Below are 14,221 nucleotides of genomic sequence, written 5' to 3' on the forward strand. Positions count from 1 at the left end.
CATGATGTGAGACATTTTAAAAATCTAATTCATGTGGTAACCTTTCAAAGCAATTTTGAAAGTCGCTTCTTTTGCCTCTTTTGTCAGTAGTTTACTGGATCATCTCTTTGCAATGCAGGTGAGTACCTCTATGTTCATTGTTTATTAAAAGAATTTATGTATTGCCCTTTCGTGTGGAAATACCAAGTCAACAAAACAATGTTAAAACCTCAATCACAACAGAACTACTTTGAAATATCAGGCGTAGTTAAGCAGGAGGAATGCCAGCAGTCGGTATTACTGCACCCCGACAGGCAAAAATAAGTCACACGCAAAACTGCTCTTTAAAAATAACCCTTTTGCCATGAAAAACGGTGCTGGGGGTGGGAAATATCGTAAGAATCTAAGCAGGTAGGAATCAGAACAAATTATTGAGGCTGTTACAGTGTGAAATTTGAAGATTGCAAATATCTTCCTTAATGTTATTACTTGGTTGCATTAAAAATGCATCGCCTATATTATGTGGCTCATTATTCATGAAGCAGGTTCCATACCTTTTGTCTGCCAGAGTAACTGAAGGAAAAGGTAAGAGGAGACAGCGGCTGTGCGCACACCTTTATGTCTCTCACTGAATTTTTTATGGCCCCTCCAGCTAGCCAGTTGGTGAAGCTCTGTGGCCGCACAAGAGTGGAAAAGCAGAGCTATCTCAGAAAGACTAACCCTTTCAGGAGCTAATTTGAGCTTGTGTTCATTCACGCCAGCGGTGATTAAATTACCTATCGAGTGCGCTGAGCTATCATGATTCAGGGCACGGGAGAACAAGGTGGATTTCACCTGATTGATTTGAAACGCGCGAGACGGGATGGGGAAGGGGAGGAACAGAAGAGCGGAGGGGAAGAACGGGCAACAAAGAAACCACCCCCTGTTTGCTGATGTTATTATTTGATCCTGACAGAAAATGGAATGTTTTTTTAAAAAAATTATTTTGCTAGCGTTAAAATTTTCCATTTCCCACCCCACCCCCACACTTCCTTCAAGGAGCTCTGGATTAGTCCTGCCCCTTTCCCTTGCTTCCCCATCGGAATAACCCCGTGAGGTACCGTAGGTTAGGTCAGACTGACGCACACCCAACGAGCTTAATAGTTGAGCAGGATCTGAACACAGGTCTCCTGGCTCAGTGGTACAATTGGGGAACTTGTACACGTCACCTTCTCCTTTCTGCAGGCAGCAATTAAATATGCCATGATTTGCCCCTGCTCCTGGCCACAGGCACATTTGGCAGCAGCAGCAGGATGTGGGAAGCCACCTGCCATTTTAATTTCCCCAAACGCCACAGCAGCAACACTGTTGTCAGGTACTCAAGGGCACTGGGGGAATATTTAAACGATGAGTGGCTGCTTCAGGGTTCCAGGCTGCTTCAAGGGCCCCACTGGATCCCTCAACCACTGGCCTTGGAAGCCGGGCAGAAAGTCAACAGAAGTTAAGTCGCTGCCCCACTCATGTCCCTGAGGGCATGCTTCTCCTCCCTTCTGTATAAGGGATAACTAAAGTGATGGCTGAATGGCCAGAATTTGCCTTTACCTGAAAGGGCATCTCCACCCCCATCGTTCTGCCCGGACACTGAGGTCCAGCGCCGAGGGCCTTCTGGCGGTTCCCTCACTGCGAGAAGCCAAGTTACAGGGAACCAGGCAGAGGGCCTTCTCGGTAGTGGCACCTGCCCTGTGGAACGCCCTCCCACCAGATGTCAAAGAGAAAAACAACTACCAGACTTTTAGAAGACATCTGAAGGCAGCCCTGTTTAGGGAAGCTTTTAATGTTTAATAGATTATTGTATTTTAATGTGTTGGTAGCCGCCCAGAATGGCAGAGTGGCTGGGGAAACCCAGCCAGATGGGCGGGGTAATAATAATAATAATAATAATAATAATAATAATAATAATAATAATTAATTCACTCTTGGTGCTGGGTTGCCCGGGTTATCCAAGACACCTGGATGCCAGTGATCAGCCTTCTAACAGTTGCATTTTTTATTATTATTACTGAAGCAGGGAGCTGTGAACATGGGCGTACCCAGGGGGGGCAGCTGCCCCCCCGAAGCTAAAAAAAGAAAGAAAGACAGCTTGCGGCATACACTTTTGTCCTTCTCGGTTGGGTACACGATCTTGCCACAGCGGGCACAGCGTAAGACCCCAGCGGAAGGCAGCGGTGGGAGTTGCCCCCGGCTGCCTGGAAAAGGCTGGAAAGCTGCGTCTGTGGCAAGGCTCGTAACACTGCAGAAGCAAGCGGGAGGAGGAAGAGGGAGAGGGCGTGAGGGAAAGAGAGCGCTCACACCAGCACGCACACCAGCACACACCAGCCTACAATCGGCGCGCACTGTTTTTTTCCAGGGTAAAAAGAGCAGAGGCCGGCGGGGAGGAGTTGCGGAGAACCGCATGACCGCCCCCTCCCCTCTGGGGGGCGTGGACATTGACCACGCCTCCTGGGAGGATCCCGGTCACGTCATCGCCAGCCAGCCAATCGGGTGGCTGGGGGTGGGGTGTGTGGCTTGCCTGCCCCCCCTAGTTTTGATCCTGGGTACGCCCATGGCTGTGAAACTGGTAAGACCAGCAGCAGCATGGGAAGAGAGGGTGCACAACGCCCCCCCCGTCAAAGTTGGGCCCCCCCAGCTGGCTTCCCAACCCCAGGGGAAAGGCACATTCATTTCATTTTCCTTTTTTATTTTTGAAAATAAGCCTGCATCCCCTGGCATCTCATCTAATTTGGACTCCAGTTCATCTGATCAATCTTTATCACACCTGTTCGTTATACGCATATAAATGCCACGGAGAGCAAATATCAAGCTGGGGGTGGTTGTGGAAGCCTGAATCTATAAAAATGTAAGGCACACATCTAGCAGGGATATTTACTGCCCATTGCCTGATAAAGATTAACTTGGTGTCGGCCATAAAATCTTTCAGTAAAAAAAAAAAAAAAAATTAAGAAAGGGAGTACTTTCAGTGGGGAACTGGCCCAGCATTCTGATCATTAGTTTCTTCTGTGAATGAACAGAAAAAACAAGGAGAGCACCTGGAAATTAAAAGGATCTGTTAAAGTTTGGGTTTTAATCTCCCTTTTTGCTCCCCGGGTAGCATGCACAAGATACAGAACTTGAAATAAGACAGCAGGAAATATTCCCTTCATATATGGTTTGAAATTCACACAAAGCAGCTGAACAAATGACAGAAACACACACACACACACACACACACACACACACACACACACACCGCCCAACACTTGTGTGGTTTTGGTGTTTGTTGGTCAGTGACCATTTTTCACCTTAACTGCTACTTCTATGCCAGGCACCCCCAAACTGCGGCCCTCCAGATTTTTCTGCCTACAACTCCCATGATCCCTAGCTAACAGGACCAGTGGTCAGGGATGATGGGAATTGTAGTCCAGAACATCCAGAGGGCTGAAGTTTGGGGATGCCTGTTCTATGCCCTCATCCTGCTCTGCCTTTCATCCACACTCTTGTTACAGGGTTACAAACTTGAACAAAATATTGGAGGGCTGGGCAGGTAAGCCCTAACTCACATAATCAGTCACAAGATGCACCAATTGAATGGCAATGTCCACCAGCTTTTTTGCGGGGGCTGGCCCTCTCTCAAAATAATAATAATAATAATAATAATAATAATAATAATAATAATAATAATAATAATAATAGGGTGAAGGGACCTCGGCCCCTAGGACATAGCTGCCAAGTTTTCCCTTTTCTCACGAGGAAGCCTATTCAGCATAAGGGAATTTCCCTTAAAAAAGGGGAGAACTTGGCAGCTATGCCCTAGGAGTTGACTCCTATGTGTTGCTAAATCCAATTATCTAAGGTGACTGACAAGGTTTCCTTTACAGGTGCCCACTATGTCTTCATGTCAGATATAGGCCTGATTTCGCACATCACCTTAAACGAAACCGCGGTTTAGCGTGAACACATGAGCATGTGTTATCACGTTAGCTTGCCACAGCAGCAATGTTGGATAGCTCATTTGGTAGAGCATGGGACTTTTAACCTAGAGGGAGAAGGGGGGGAAGTTCCATTGTGCAAGTGGCAATCCTTTTAACTAGCTGATCTACTTACTGCAAAGGATAACATTGCCCAGAGTTTCCAAATCATTACAGACTTGTCAGCCTTCTCTTGATAACTGTGGAAGAATGGAAGATGCTTATTATATATATATAAGCAATGTACACAGGTTAATACGTTAGCAGGGTTTTAAGATTACTTGTAATTTTATTATGAACGGATAAATAGGTGATTTAAATATGTTACAAATTTAACAATGGACATGCAGTATCTTGATAAATAATAGAACCAAGGAAGGGATTAGAGGGAAGTCAATTTGTTTTGTTTTGTTTTTGTATTGTGGTTGTTTTTTATTTTTGTTATTAATGTTATATAAAAATTTAATAAATTCAAACTTAGTTGTGTTCCCAGCTGAGAGATGTCTGAAGGGTTACCATCAGGTATAGCACACCAGCTCACTGAATGAAATATTAAAAATGATTGTGCAGTGTTCGTCCTTTGAATATTTATTCAGAAGAAACACCTTGAATTCAGTGGGACTTACCCTATCTTGCCGGCACATGCTTTCTAGTACCCAGTGCCTGCGCATGGTACAAACACCAAAACCAGTTGTGAAGTCCTGGTGTCGTCCCCCCCCCCCACTTTTACCTAGAACAGAGGATGTGCTGGTTTAGCACTTCCTGTCCTAGCGGTGCCAATTCTCAGGTCAGACCTGTGCTACACAACTAATGACTCACCTCGCTGAGTGCAAGTCATCAAGCTTCCTTTGAAAAGCTCCCTGTTTTTGTAGCTCTAGGCACGTGTCAAGAGGTGGACATTTATGGGGGCCTAGGTAAAAAACCCCAATACATGGCTAGTAGTGCCCATGGAAGCTGGTCCATTACGGTGAAGGAGGCCCTGCCCCACCAACTTCAGTCTGCCCCCAGCCAGCCACACTTGCCTGCCTCCTTATTTACATCCAATTCCAGGAGTGGCAATGCCTCTCAGCGTTGCTTCTTGTAAAGGAGGATGGGGACAAATCTAGGATTTGTTGGCTCTGCCAGTCATTGGCTCTGGCTTCACTTTCTGTTGGCCTTTCTGCCTTCTTCCCCACCAGTCTCAGTGGGCAGCAGCCTCCACTGGCCGGTGAGCTGTGTTTGGCTTAGTGGCTGACAGGTTAAAGGTAAAGGGACCCCTGACCATTAGGTCCAGTCGTGACCGACTCTGGGGTTGCGCGCTCATCTCGCATTATTGGCCAAGGGAGCCGGCGTACAGCTTCCAGGTCATGTGGCCAGCATGACAAAGCCACTTCTGGCGAACCAGAGCAGCACACGGAAACGCCGTTTACCTTTCCGCTGTAACGGTTCCTATTTATCTACTTGCATTTTTATGTGCTTTCGAACTGCTAGGTTGGCAGGAGCTGGGACCGAGCAACGGGAGCTCACCCTGTCACAGGGATTCGAACCGCTGACCTTCTGATCAGCAAGCCCTAGGCTCAGTGGTTTAACCCACAGCGCCACCTGGGTCCTCGGCTGACAGGTTATGCAGGCCTAATGTATAGAGTTTGAACATGAGTTTGACCAAATTGCGGGAGGCAGTGGAAGACAGGAGTGCCTGGCGTGCTATGGTCCATGGGGTCACGAAGAGTTGGACACGACTAAACGACTAAACAACTAAACAACAATGTATAGTGTTGAACCTGTGCTAATTGAACAGTCTGTGCAACGCCGAATTAAGGACGGGCTATGTCCTAGGAAAAGAGATCACAGGTTCCATGTGTGACTAGGTTATGGGGAGGATCAAAAATGGGATTTGTTTATCTTGTGAACTGTCCTGAGATCTTTTGACGAAGGGTGGTGTATAAATCTAATAATAAAATAAAATAAAATATTTGATCAACTAAAGATGGCCAGCACTGGAACCTTTCTGCAAACTAGTCCTTTAAAATTCTCTTCCTACTTCCATAGGTATTTACTTGAAGGACTTTCAATAGCATTTATAGGTAAGGTAAAGGACCTATGGATGGTTAAGTCCAGTCAAAGGCGACTATGGGCCCATCTTGCTTTCAGGCTGAGGGACCTGGTGTTTGTCCACAGACAGCTTTCTGGGTCATGTGGCCAGCATGACTAAACTGCTTCTGGTGCAACAAAACACTGTGACAGAAGCCAGAGCGCACGGAAACGCCATTTAGCTTCCCGCTGCAGTGGTACCTATTTATCTACTTGCACTGGTGTGCTTTCAAACTGCTAGGTTGGCAGGAGCAGGGACAGCGTAAGGGAGCTCACCCCCTCTCGCGTGGATTCAAACCGCTGACCTTCTGATCGAGAAGCCCAAGAGGCTCAGTGGTTTAGACCACATATAAACACAGACTTGGGGAATTGAGGATGTACACACTGATGAGTACATTGGGTCCCAATTCTCTTTGTAGCTGCTGAGTCATGTAGAAATACAAGTACTGACCTGCAACTGAGGATTTCGTATTTGTAAAGGAAATTTGCCTCATTTCTTTTTCTCAGCCAGATGTCTACTTTTCTCCAATCCACACACTGTTTCATACCCTCCCCATCCAATAGTTAAGAGTGCAGATGTTTGCGAAAATTCAGAATGTGGCTTGGTTGGGCATTGAGGCCTCGGTCTAGCTAACAAATGTTATGTGTAATGGACAGTGAAAACAAAGGAGTGACTAACTTGGGCTCCATTCATAGGATGCAATCAAGGCAGGTAGTGCTGGCTGACGGTGGACTCAAGTTTGTCATAATGGACCAGCCTCCATTGATTTACACTTAACCCAGTTCAGTAGTTCCGGCTTGAGCAGAAATAAGCAGCCTTTTAAAAAAGTGTCCTAGCTTATGTTATACTTGTAGATGACACTAAAAGAGTTTTAAGAAGACCTGTCATGAGGAATTGTCAGCCATATGGGGTAGACCACATTCTACGGAAGAGTTTCTCAAACCTGACACATCAAATTGAGACTCAGAATGGCAAAAGGGTAGAAGCCCAAATGAAAACACACCACGCCATTCACAAAACAGAGAAATGCGCTAATACATATTTGGGTGGAATGTGGGTCAATAATAAAGCCAGCGGACAGAAGCTAAAGAAAAAGAGCAGTGAGGAGTAAGAATGGAGGAAAAATCTGATTCGGTTCACATTTGCAGGTGATGCTGCTAAATTCACTTTCTGAAACAATAAACAAACCAATACACAGCCATTTCTGGAATTTGGCACTTCTCTGAACTTTGCAACGTTGTTCTACACTACAGTCAAGTAATATGTAGAAAAATGCATATACCGAAGAGCGAATTAGGTAGGGTAAACTGTACAAATGCATCTATTAGTGAAAATAATACGCACAAATGCACCATTCTAGAGAAAGTCGCTTTGCAAAAATGTGCATATTAGGCAAAACTGCAGAAGAAGGTTTATCGTTAGGATAAATTTACGGTAAAATGCAAATGGGAGCCGCTTTAAAAAACAACAACACTGTAACGTGATGTGGAGAACTGAGTTTAGGAATGGAAAATTTAGAACCTGTGAGAAACCAAAACGGACAGATTCAGTCACCCCTGGAGAGAGGCAATGCACAGAATCCAGTGGGTTTAGAAGAAAAGGTGACGGCAGGGCAGCAAAACAGAAAGGCAACGGGCAACGGCTGCATCCTATCCTCTTTGAAGCATAGTGATGCAACTCAGATTGGGGAAGAAACCATGGAGGAAATACATGCTCTTAGAACATCTCACCGTTGGGCTGGAATCAAAGGAGAGGTGGCAAACGGACAACGAAGCAATCACGCTATCTTTACCGGCCACAAAATCAATCTAGAGATTGCTAAACCTGTAAGGAAACACAGTGCTGAGGACACCTAAACTGTCTTGCCACCGCAGATTAGCTCACAACAGAGAGAAATTGCATGGGATGGAAAATCACACAGGAAATAAAGAAAGGTGTTGGTGAGGAAAGAAAACAGCCCAGTCTCTGCAGGCTGAGCTAACAGGGAATATTCAGGCTAAGAAAAAAAGCATTTCCCCTCCCTCTTAAGGAATCGCAGGCAAAAATGATTAAATAATACCATTACTTCCAATGCTGATTAATGCAACTGTTAGGCTTGGAGAGCTCTTCTTTTGAATATTCCCCCCAGAATTAACAGAAACTTCAAAGTTTAGTGAATGTGCTACATGGGATGGCCCTTGGGTATAAAATACTTGATCGCTAAAAAGAAGAAGAAGAAGAAGAAGAAGAAGAAGAAGAAGAAGAAGAAGAAGAAGAAGAAGAAGTGATATTTCCATAAATAAAGCCTAAAACGTTTGCAGACGGAGGACTGCAAATGGAAACCAACAATGCATTTAACATCCCCTCCGAAAGAAAGAAAGAAAGTACAGAGAGGTTGTTTGCTCCTGGTTTACCTGCTTCTGGGTTTGTAGCACTTGTGCCTTACAGAAGGGACATTATTTAAAGTTTCTGTAGAACACGGATGAGGAACCTGTGGTATTTCAGATGTTACTGGACTCCCAAATCCCATTGGATTCAGCGACTGTGTCCAATAGTCCCACAAAATCTGGAGGGCCAGAAAATCTGCTGTAGAGAAGAAAAGATTACAGCAGATGTGCCAAGATTCAAATAAAGCTTCAAAGATAACATAGGGGTTTAATTCAAGATAAATTGGGGTGGGGGTGGGGGAAATAAGCAATGCATTTTAAGTCAGGGCATTTACTGTGGTTCCTTTCTTACGCCTCTTACCAACCAGATATGGGTGTTTCTGAAGAATAATCGCAGGTGATCTCACCTCTGGGGGGTTCTGCTTCCTGCCCTCCCTAAATGGCAACCCAGCCTGGAGCATATCCTGTCATTGTAGCAACGTGGCAGGGGGAAATGTTGGCTTTGTGGCTTTTTTTGTATCTGATCTTACAACTCTGCTTCTATTTGCTGAAGAATGAACGACTCTAAAAAGCTTGCGTGTTTCGTTAGCGTGCCACGATTTTAAAAATCTGTTAACACAGCGACAACACCAATTAATCAATTGGCCAGTCGGTCAATCAACACATGCACACATTGTAGGTTGTAAACGAATGTACATTTCAAAGCCAGCTTTGCCCGAACATTGCTCATTGGGGAGCACCGATCACTGTAAGCAATGGCAGTAGATTCCTCACTTCACTACCTCCATAGTCTTCTAAGTTCAGGGTTGTCCCTACCATTAGACACAATGGACAACTGTCCCAGGTTGCAGCCTGTGGTGGTGATGGACAGCAGCAGCAGCTGCCCCTGGTTTTATCTCCGAGCCCCCTAGCCATTTTTCTCATTGCTACATGGCCTTCTCTGGGGTGGTGGAATTATCCATTTTGTTGTTGTTTAGTCGTTTAGTCGTGTCCAACTCTTTGTGACCCCATGGACCAGAGCACGCCGGGCACTCCTGTCTTCCACTGCCTCCCACAGTTTGGTCAGACTCATGTTGGTAGCTTCGAGAACACTATCCAACCATCTCGTCCTCTGTCGTCCTCTTCTCCTTGTGCCCTCAATCTTTCCCAGCATCAGGGTCTTTTCTAGGGAGTCTTCTCTTCTCATGAGGTGGCCAAAGTATTGGAGCCTCAGCTTCAGGATCTGTCCTTCCAGTGAGCCCTCAGGGCTAATTTCCTTCAGCATGGATTGGTTTGATCTTCTTGCAGTCCATGGGGCTCTCAAGAGTCTCCTCCAGCACCATAATCCATTTAGCAGTGTTGAATTATGGCTCCATCTATATAATACCACTTTATTTATTTATTTGATTTTTTTGAAAGCACAAGCTTGTTTTTCTTTTTCTTTTAAACAATTTATTTATTTATTTTATAATCACACAAAACAAAAACACACAAACACTACAATGCAAATAACATATCCAACAAAACAACATAAAAATACATATATCACATTTTCAAATCTAATTTCCTAATTTCTGGTGAACCAGAGCAGCACACGGAAACGCCATTTACCTTCCTGCTTGGAAGCTATTTATCTACTTGCACTTTGATGTGCTTTTGAACTGCTAGGTTGGCAGGAGCTGGGACCGAGCAATGGGACCTCACCCCGTCTCAGGGATTCGAACCTCCGACCTTCTGATCAGCAAGCCCTAGGCTTTGTGGTTTAACCCACCGCGCCACCTGTTGTTAGGAGATCGTTATTTCCTTCAGAAATCTACCAGTACGTTTTCCAGTGTGGGTTGAACAGTCAATCCCTCTTCCTAAGAATTCTGGCAATTTTAGCTCTGTGAGAGGAATAGGGGTATCCTAACAACTCTTAGCACCCGTAACAAACTACACAGATTCTGATTTTTCCCCTTGGAGGTTTTAATTTTTAAAAACGATATATCTTTCCACTGTGAGGATGTGTTGACTCTTAAAGTGCTGCAGATTAGATACCTGGCTTAGATTTTTAATCGTTAAAATTCTCATGTCATCATCTCGTGATAGGAACATAACGCAAACAGCTCAGCAAAGTCAACATACCCACCCAACGTTTTATGTTCCCAAATCACTCCTTTAGCTAATGTTTCCAAGATGTACCACGCGACACATCTGGCGCAAACCAAACATTTTCAGTCCGTTGGATCGCAATGTCAATATTTGCCCATGAAATGTAGAGACATTTTATGAAGATCTCAAGCTACGAGGAAAGTCAAAGGGCTATTACCGGATTGTTCCCAGCTTTCAATCAAAGTTACATCTCAGCCAAGGCATGTGCTAAATAAATGTAATCTTGGAGTTCCTGGGACCAGGAAGTGAAAATCTGTTGCTGAGCTTTTTTATTGGGGGGCGGCGGCAAAGTTGTTGAGCTTCTTTTTGGCAAAATCGCACAAAAAATGCTGTCGTTTTGAGCTATTTTAATGGGAAATTGGCAGCAATGACACAGCTGCCACGGGCTGCCATAGATCCTGATTTTCCCAGACATGCTGCCGGCTGAAGTATTCTGGATATGTCCGGGAAATTCAGGACATATGGCATCTCTCCCTGGGTAATGCTTAGCTCTTGGCTTGGGTCACTTAGGCCTGTGTCTCTCGTACCTTTTTGAACACAGAACCCCTTTCCATACTTACTCGGCTGGTGGGGGAAGAAAACACCCCTCTGCTATAGGAGCTTATCTTTCTTGGATATTTGCATACTCCTTTCAAGTGTCATGTGCCAAGGAAGAGGTGCTCCCACAATTTGGAAAGCAGTGAGTTACACAGATGCCAGACATCACCAGTGGAAGAAGAATATCATTTAGAATAGAATAGAATAGAATAGAATAATAATTTATCGGCCAAGTACCAACATACTTGGAATTTTGTTTCGGCTTACATTGCAATGTAAACACAATTTAGATGGAACAATAGTATTAAAAGCTGATCTAAAGTCCACAAACAAAACTCGCACATAGCCCACAGGGAATCCAGATGTTGCAGGATGTAGTGCAATGCCATGTTGACCGTACATCCTTTTCCCAGATCACCAGTGGAGTGATTTATGGTATTTTTCAGTGCTGTTTTTCTAGAGGTTGTTCTGAGAGGTGCCGGAACTGAGTTCCGGTGAGTTCCGGCTGGGAAAAAAAGCCCTTGTATTTCCCCCTCATAGATTGTGAATCTTCCTTAATGTGAGTCAAGAAGAGGAACTGCAAATCTAGATCCATGAGTACACAATCTGAGACAAGATTCACCAAGGCTTTAGCTTTTTGTTGAGGCTTGTGGTCCTTTTAGTACAGATAAATGCCGTCAGTAAATATCTAATTTTGCAGCATTTGGATGCTAACGGCTTTCTGGCAGCATTTAATAGTTGCTGCATCGCCATCTTATTGGCATGGGGATGTGAGCTAGGCCAAAGGATGAGAAAACGGGTAGCAAAATATAACTGTTGTGTAGTTTATCGAATGTATAAAACTTTGTCATGGATCCTTCCAAAGTTTTTGTAACTTCAGAGTACAGTCCTCTGCTCAGAAATAAGTTTTGTTGCGTATAGATTAAGTGGATATAGGGTTTAGCCTACATTAACTATTAGGACTGTCTCAGTGTTCTGCTGTCTCAGTTTGCTACAGGCATGTGTCCCCTTGTTCTCTCACAAAACAATGCTTTTAACCTCTTTTGAAATGTTGTCCTTTGAGTACTTGCTACCAAGTCAGCAGCTCATTGGTGTCAGAAGTGCTTGACTATCATAACCGCACCAAAATATAGATAGGCAAACAGCCAGTGCCACTGAAACAATTGGCACCCTTTATTTATGACCGGGGCAATTTTCACAGCCTCAGCTGTAATTTAGGCTATTCTGAATGGAAGTTTGTTTGTATAATATGGCTTCAAATGTCATATTGTAAAAAAGAAAATCTAGCATGCCACTTCATTCTTTATGTAACGATCTATTTGATTGCCTCCAGTTTTAAAAAGTGAAACGCACACAAACATTGGTGACAGTGTCCTCGTGTAAGCATTTTATTTATACAACTTAAGTGGATTTAGCAACACTGGTAGTGTAAATGGAATGATAAAAGAATCAGGTATATGGTGCTTCATTGTAACACATATGATATGCTGAGTTAACCTGAAAGAAAGTGAAGTTTTTGCCTGTTGCAGGCAGGATGATTGCTATATTCTCCTCTACTAACCACTTCAATTGGTTTATCAGTAACGGACAATCTTCTCAGTCATTTCTCCTTCCTAGTTTCTGTGCCATTGGGAACTGCTGCTCTTGATTTTCTCCTCCTCCTCTAAGATAAGAGTGGACCCAGCTGTAAGCATGACACACACACAAAGTCATTGTGGAGAAAGGATTTACGCTACTGTATCTTATTAGTTGGGTCATTTCTTCACGCTTGAAACTCATTACGTTAATGTAGTGCTCTAAAAGACAGCAGCCACACAACAATGCCAGGAGGCTTAACCCCATAATCCACGGCAAAGGTCTGGCAAAGAATTATAGTCCTTTCACAGAGCCCAATCCCACAATGCAGCAATACCAAAGCAATTGGCTTTAAGCCAACTGAGTCTCACCGAAATTGATGGGGACCAAGTGGCTGGAATCCACGTTCTTTGGTTTAGCTAGGTTGCTGTAGGTGAGGTTGATGAATGGCAAGCAGTTCGAATAGAGCTTTGAGAAAGTTACGCCATAGTCTGAGGATTCAGATCAATCTTCCTCCCAAGAGCTTTTTGCATTGCAACTTTCAGATTTGCAAGTGAAGTGATTTGCATTGTTATTAAAACAAAAACAATCAATGTGTGATTATCTCACAAAGGCTTGGATTTTGACACCAAGTTGACACACCCTGATGGGATGATGTTGATGCCACAGCTGATGTGATCAGACAGGGTACGCACTACTGAACAGTTACCGTAATAGAGAAAGTTGATAGAGAGGAGTTTTCCTCCCTCTCTCATAATACTACAACTCAGGCCCATCCAGGGAAGCTGAATATGGGAAGATTCAGGGCAGACAAGAGAAGCAACCAATTTGCACTCTCATTAAAACAAAACAAACTACTGTATTGATCAGGCTATCGTTGCTGATGACGACTTCCATTATGTTCTACCACCAATGTCAGAGGCAGAATGCCTCTGTTTACCAATTGCTGGGGATCCTAAGGGGTGAAGAGCCCTGTGGCCCTTTGGTCATGCTTGTGGGGCTTCCCATAGGAATCTGACCACTGTGAAAACAGGATAATGGACCAGAATGCCTTTGGTCTGATCCTGTAGGCCCCTTCTTATGTCCTCATATGGATGGTTGGCATCTGCCTGTTTCGGGAGACAATGGAGAAGTGCGCCTTTGGGGACGGAAGTCAGACCTGCTGTGGCTGTGGAGACCAATACGGGAGAGACATGTTTTGTTGCAGCTGGGGCAACCGTGGAGCCCTCCGGGTTGTTCCTGAATGTTATGTTGTGAATAAAGGAAGAGCGTAAATACAGCAGGGATGGGAAATCTGCAGGTGCAGTTATAACTCTGAGATGCTGCTCTTCTAGCTCTGACCATTTGGCCACACTGTCCAGGGCAGTTGGGAGATGAGTCCAGCAATCCCTGGAAAGACACAAGTTCTCCCTGCCATACAGCGTTCTTGCTTTTACTGGACTGCACGATGCCGCCCTTGCTTCTTTTGCCCTTTATGCTACTGTAAACTTCACCCAGGTTATTAGGATCAATGTCTTTCCTATTCAAGACCCCTACCCCCCACCCTCATGTCTGCATGGGTGTGAGCACACTCTCCCATG

Source organism: Zootoca vivipara, chromosome 7 (genome assembly GCF_963506605.1).
Source record: "Zootoca vivipara chromosome 7, rZooViv1.1, whole genome shotgun sequence".
In the NCBI taxonomy this organism is placed as follows: Eukaryota; Metazoa; Chordata; class Lepidosauria; order Squamata; family Lacertidae; genus Zootoca; species Zootoca vivipara.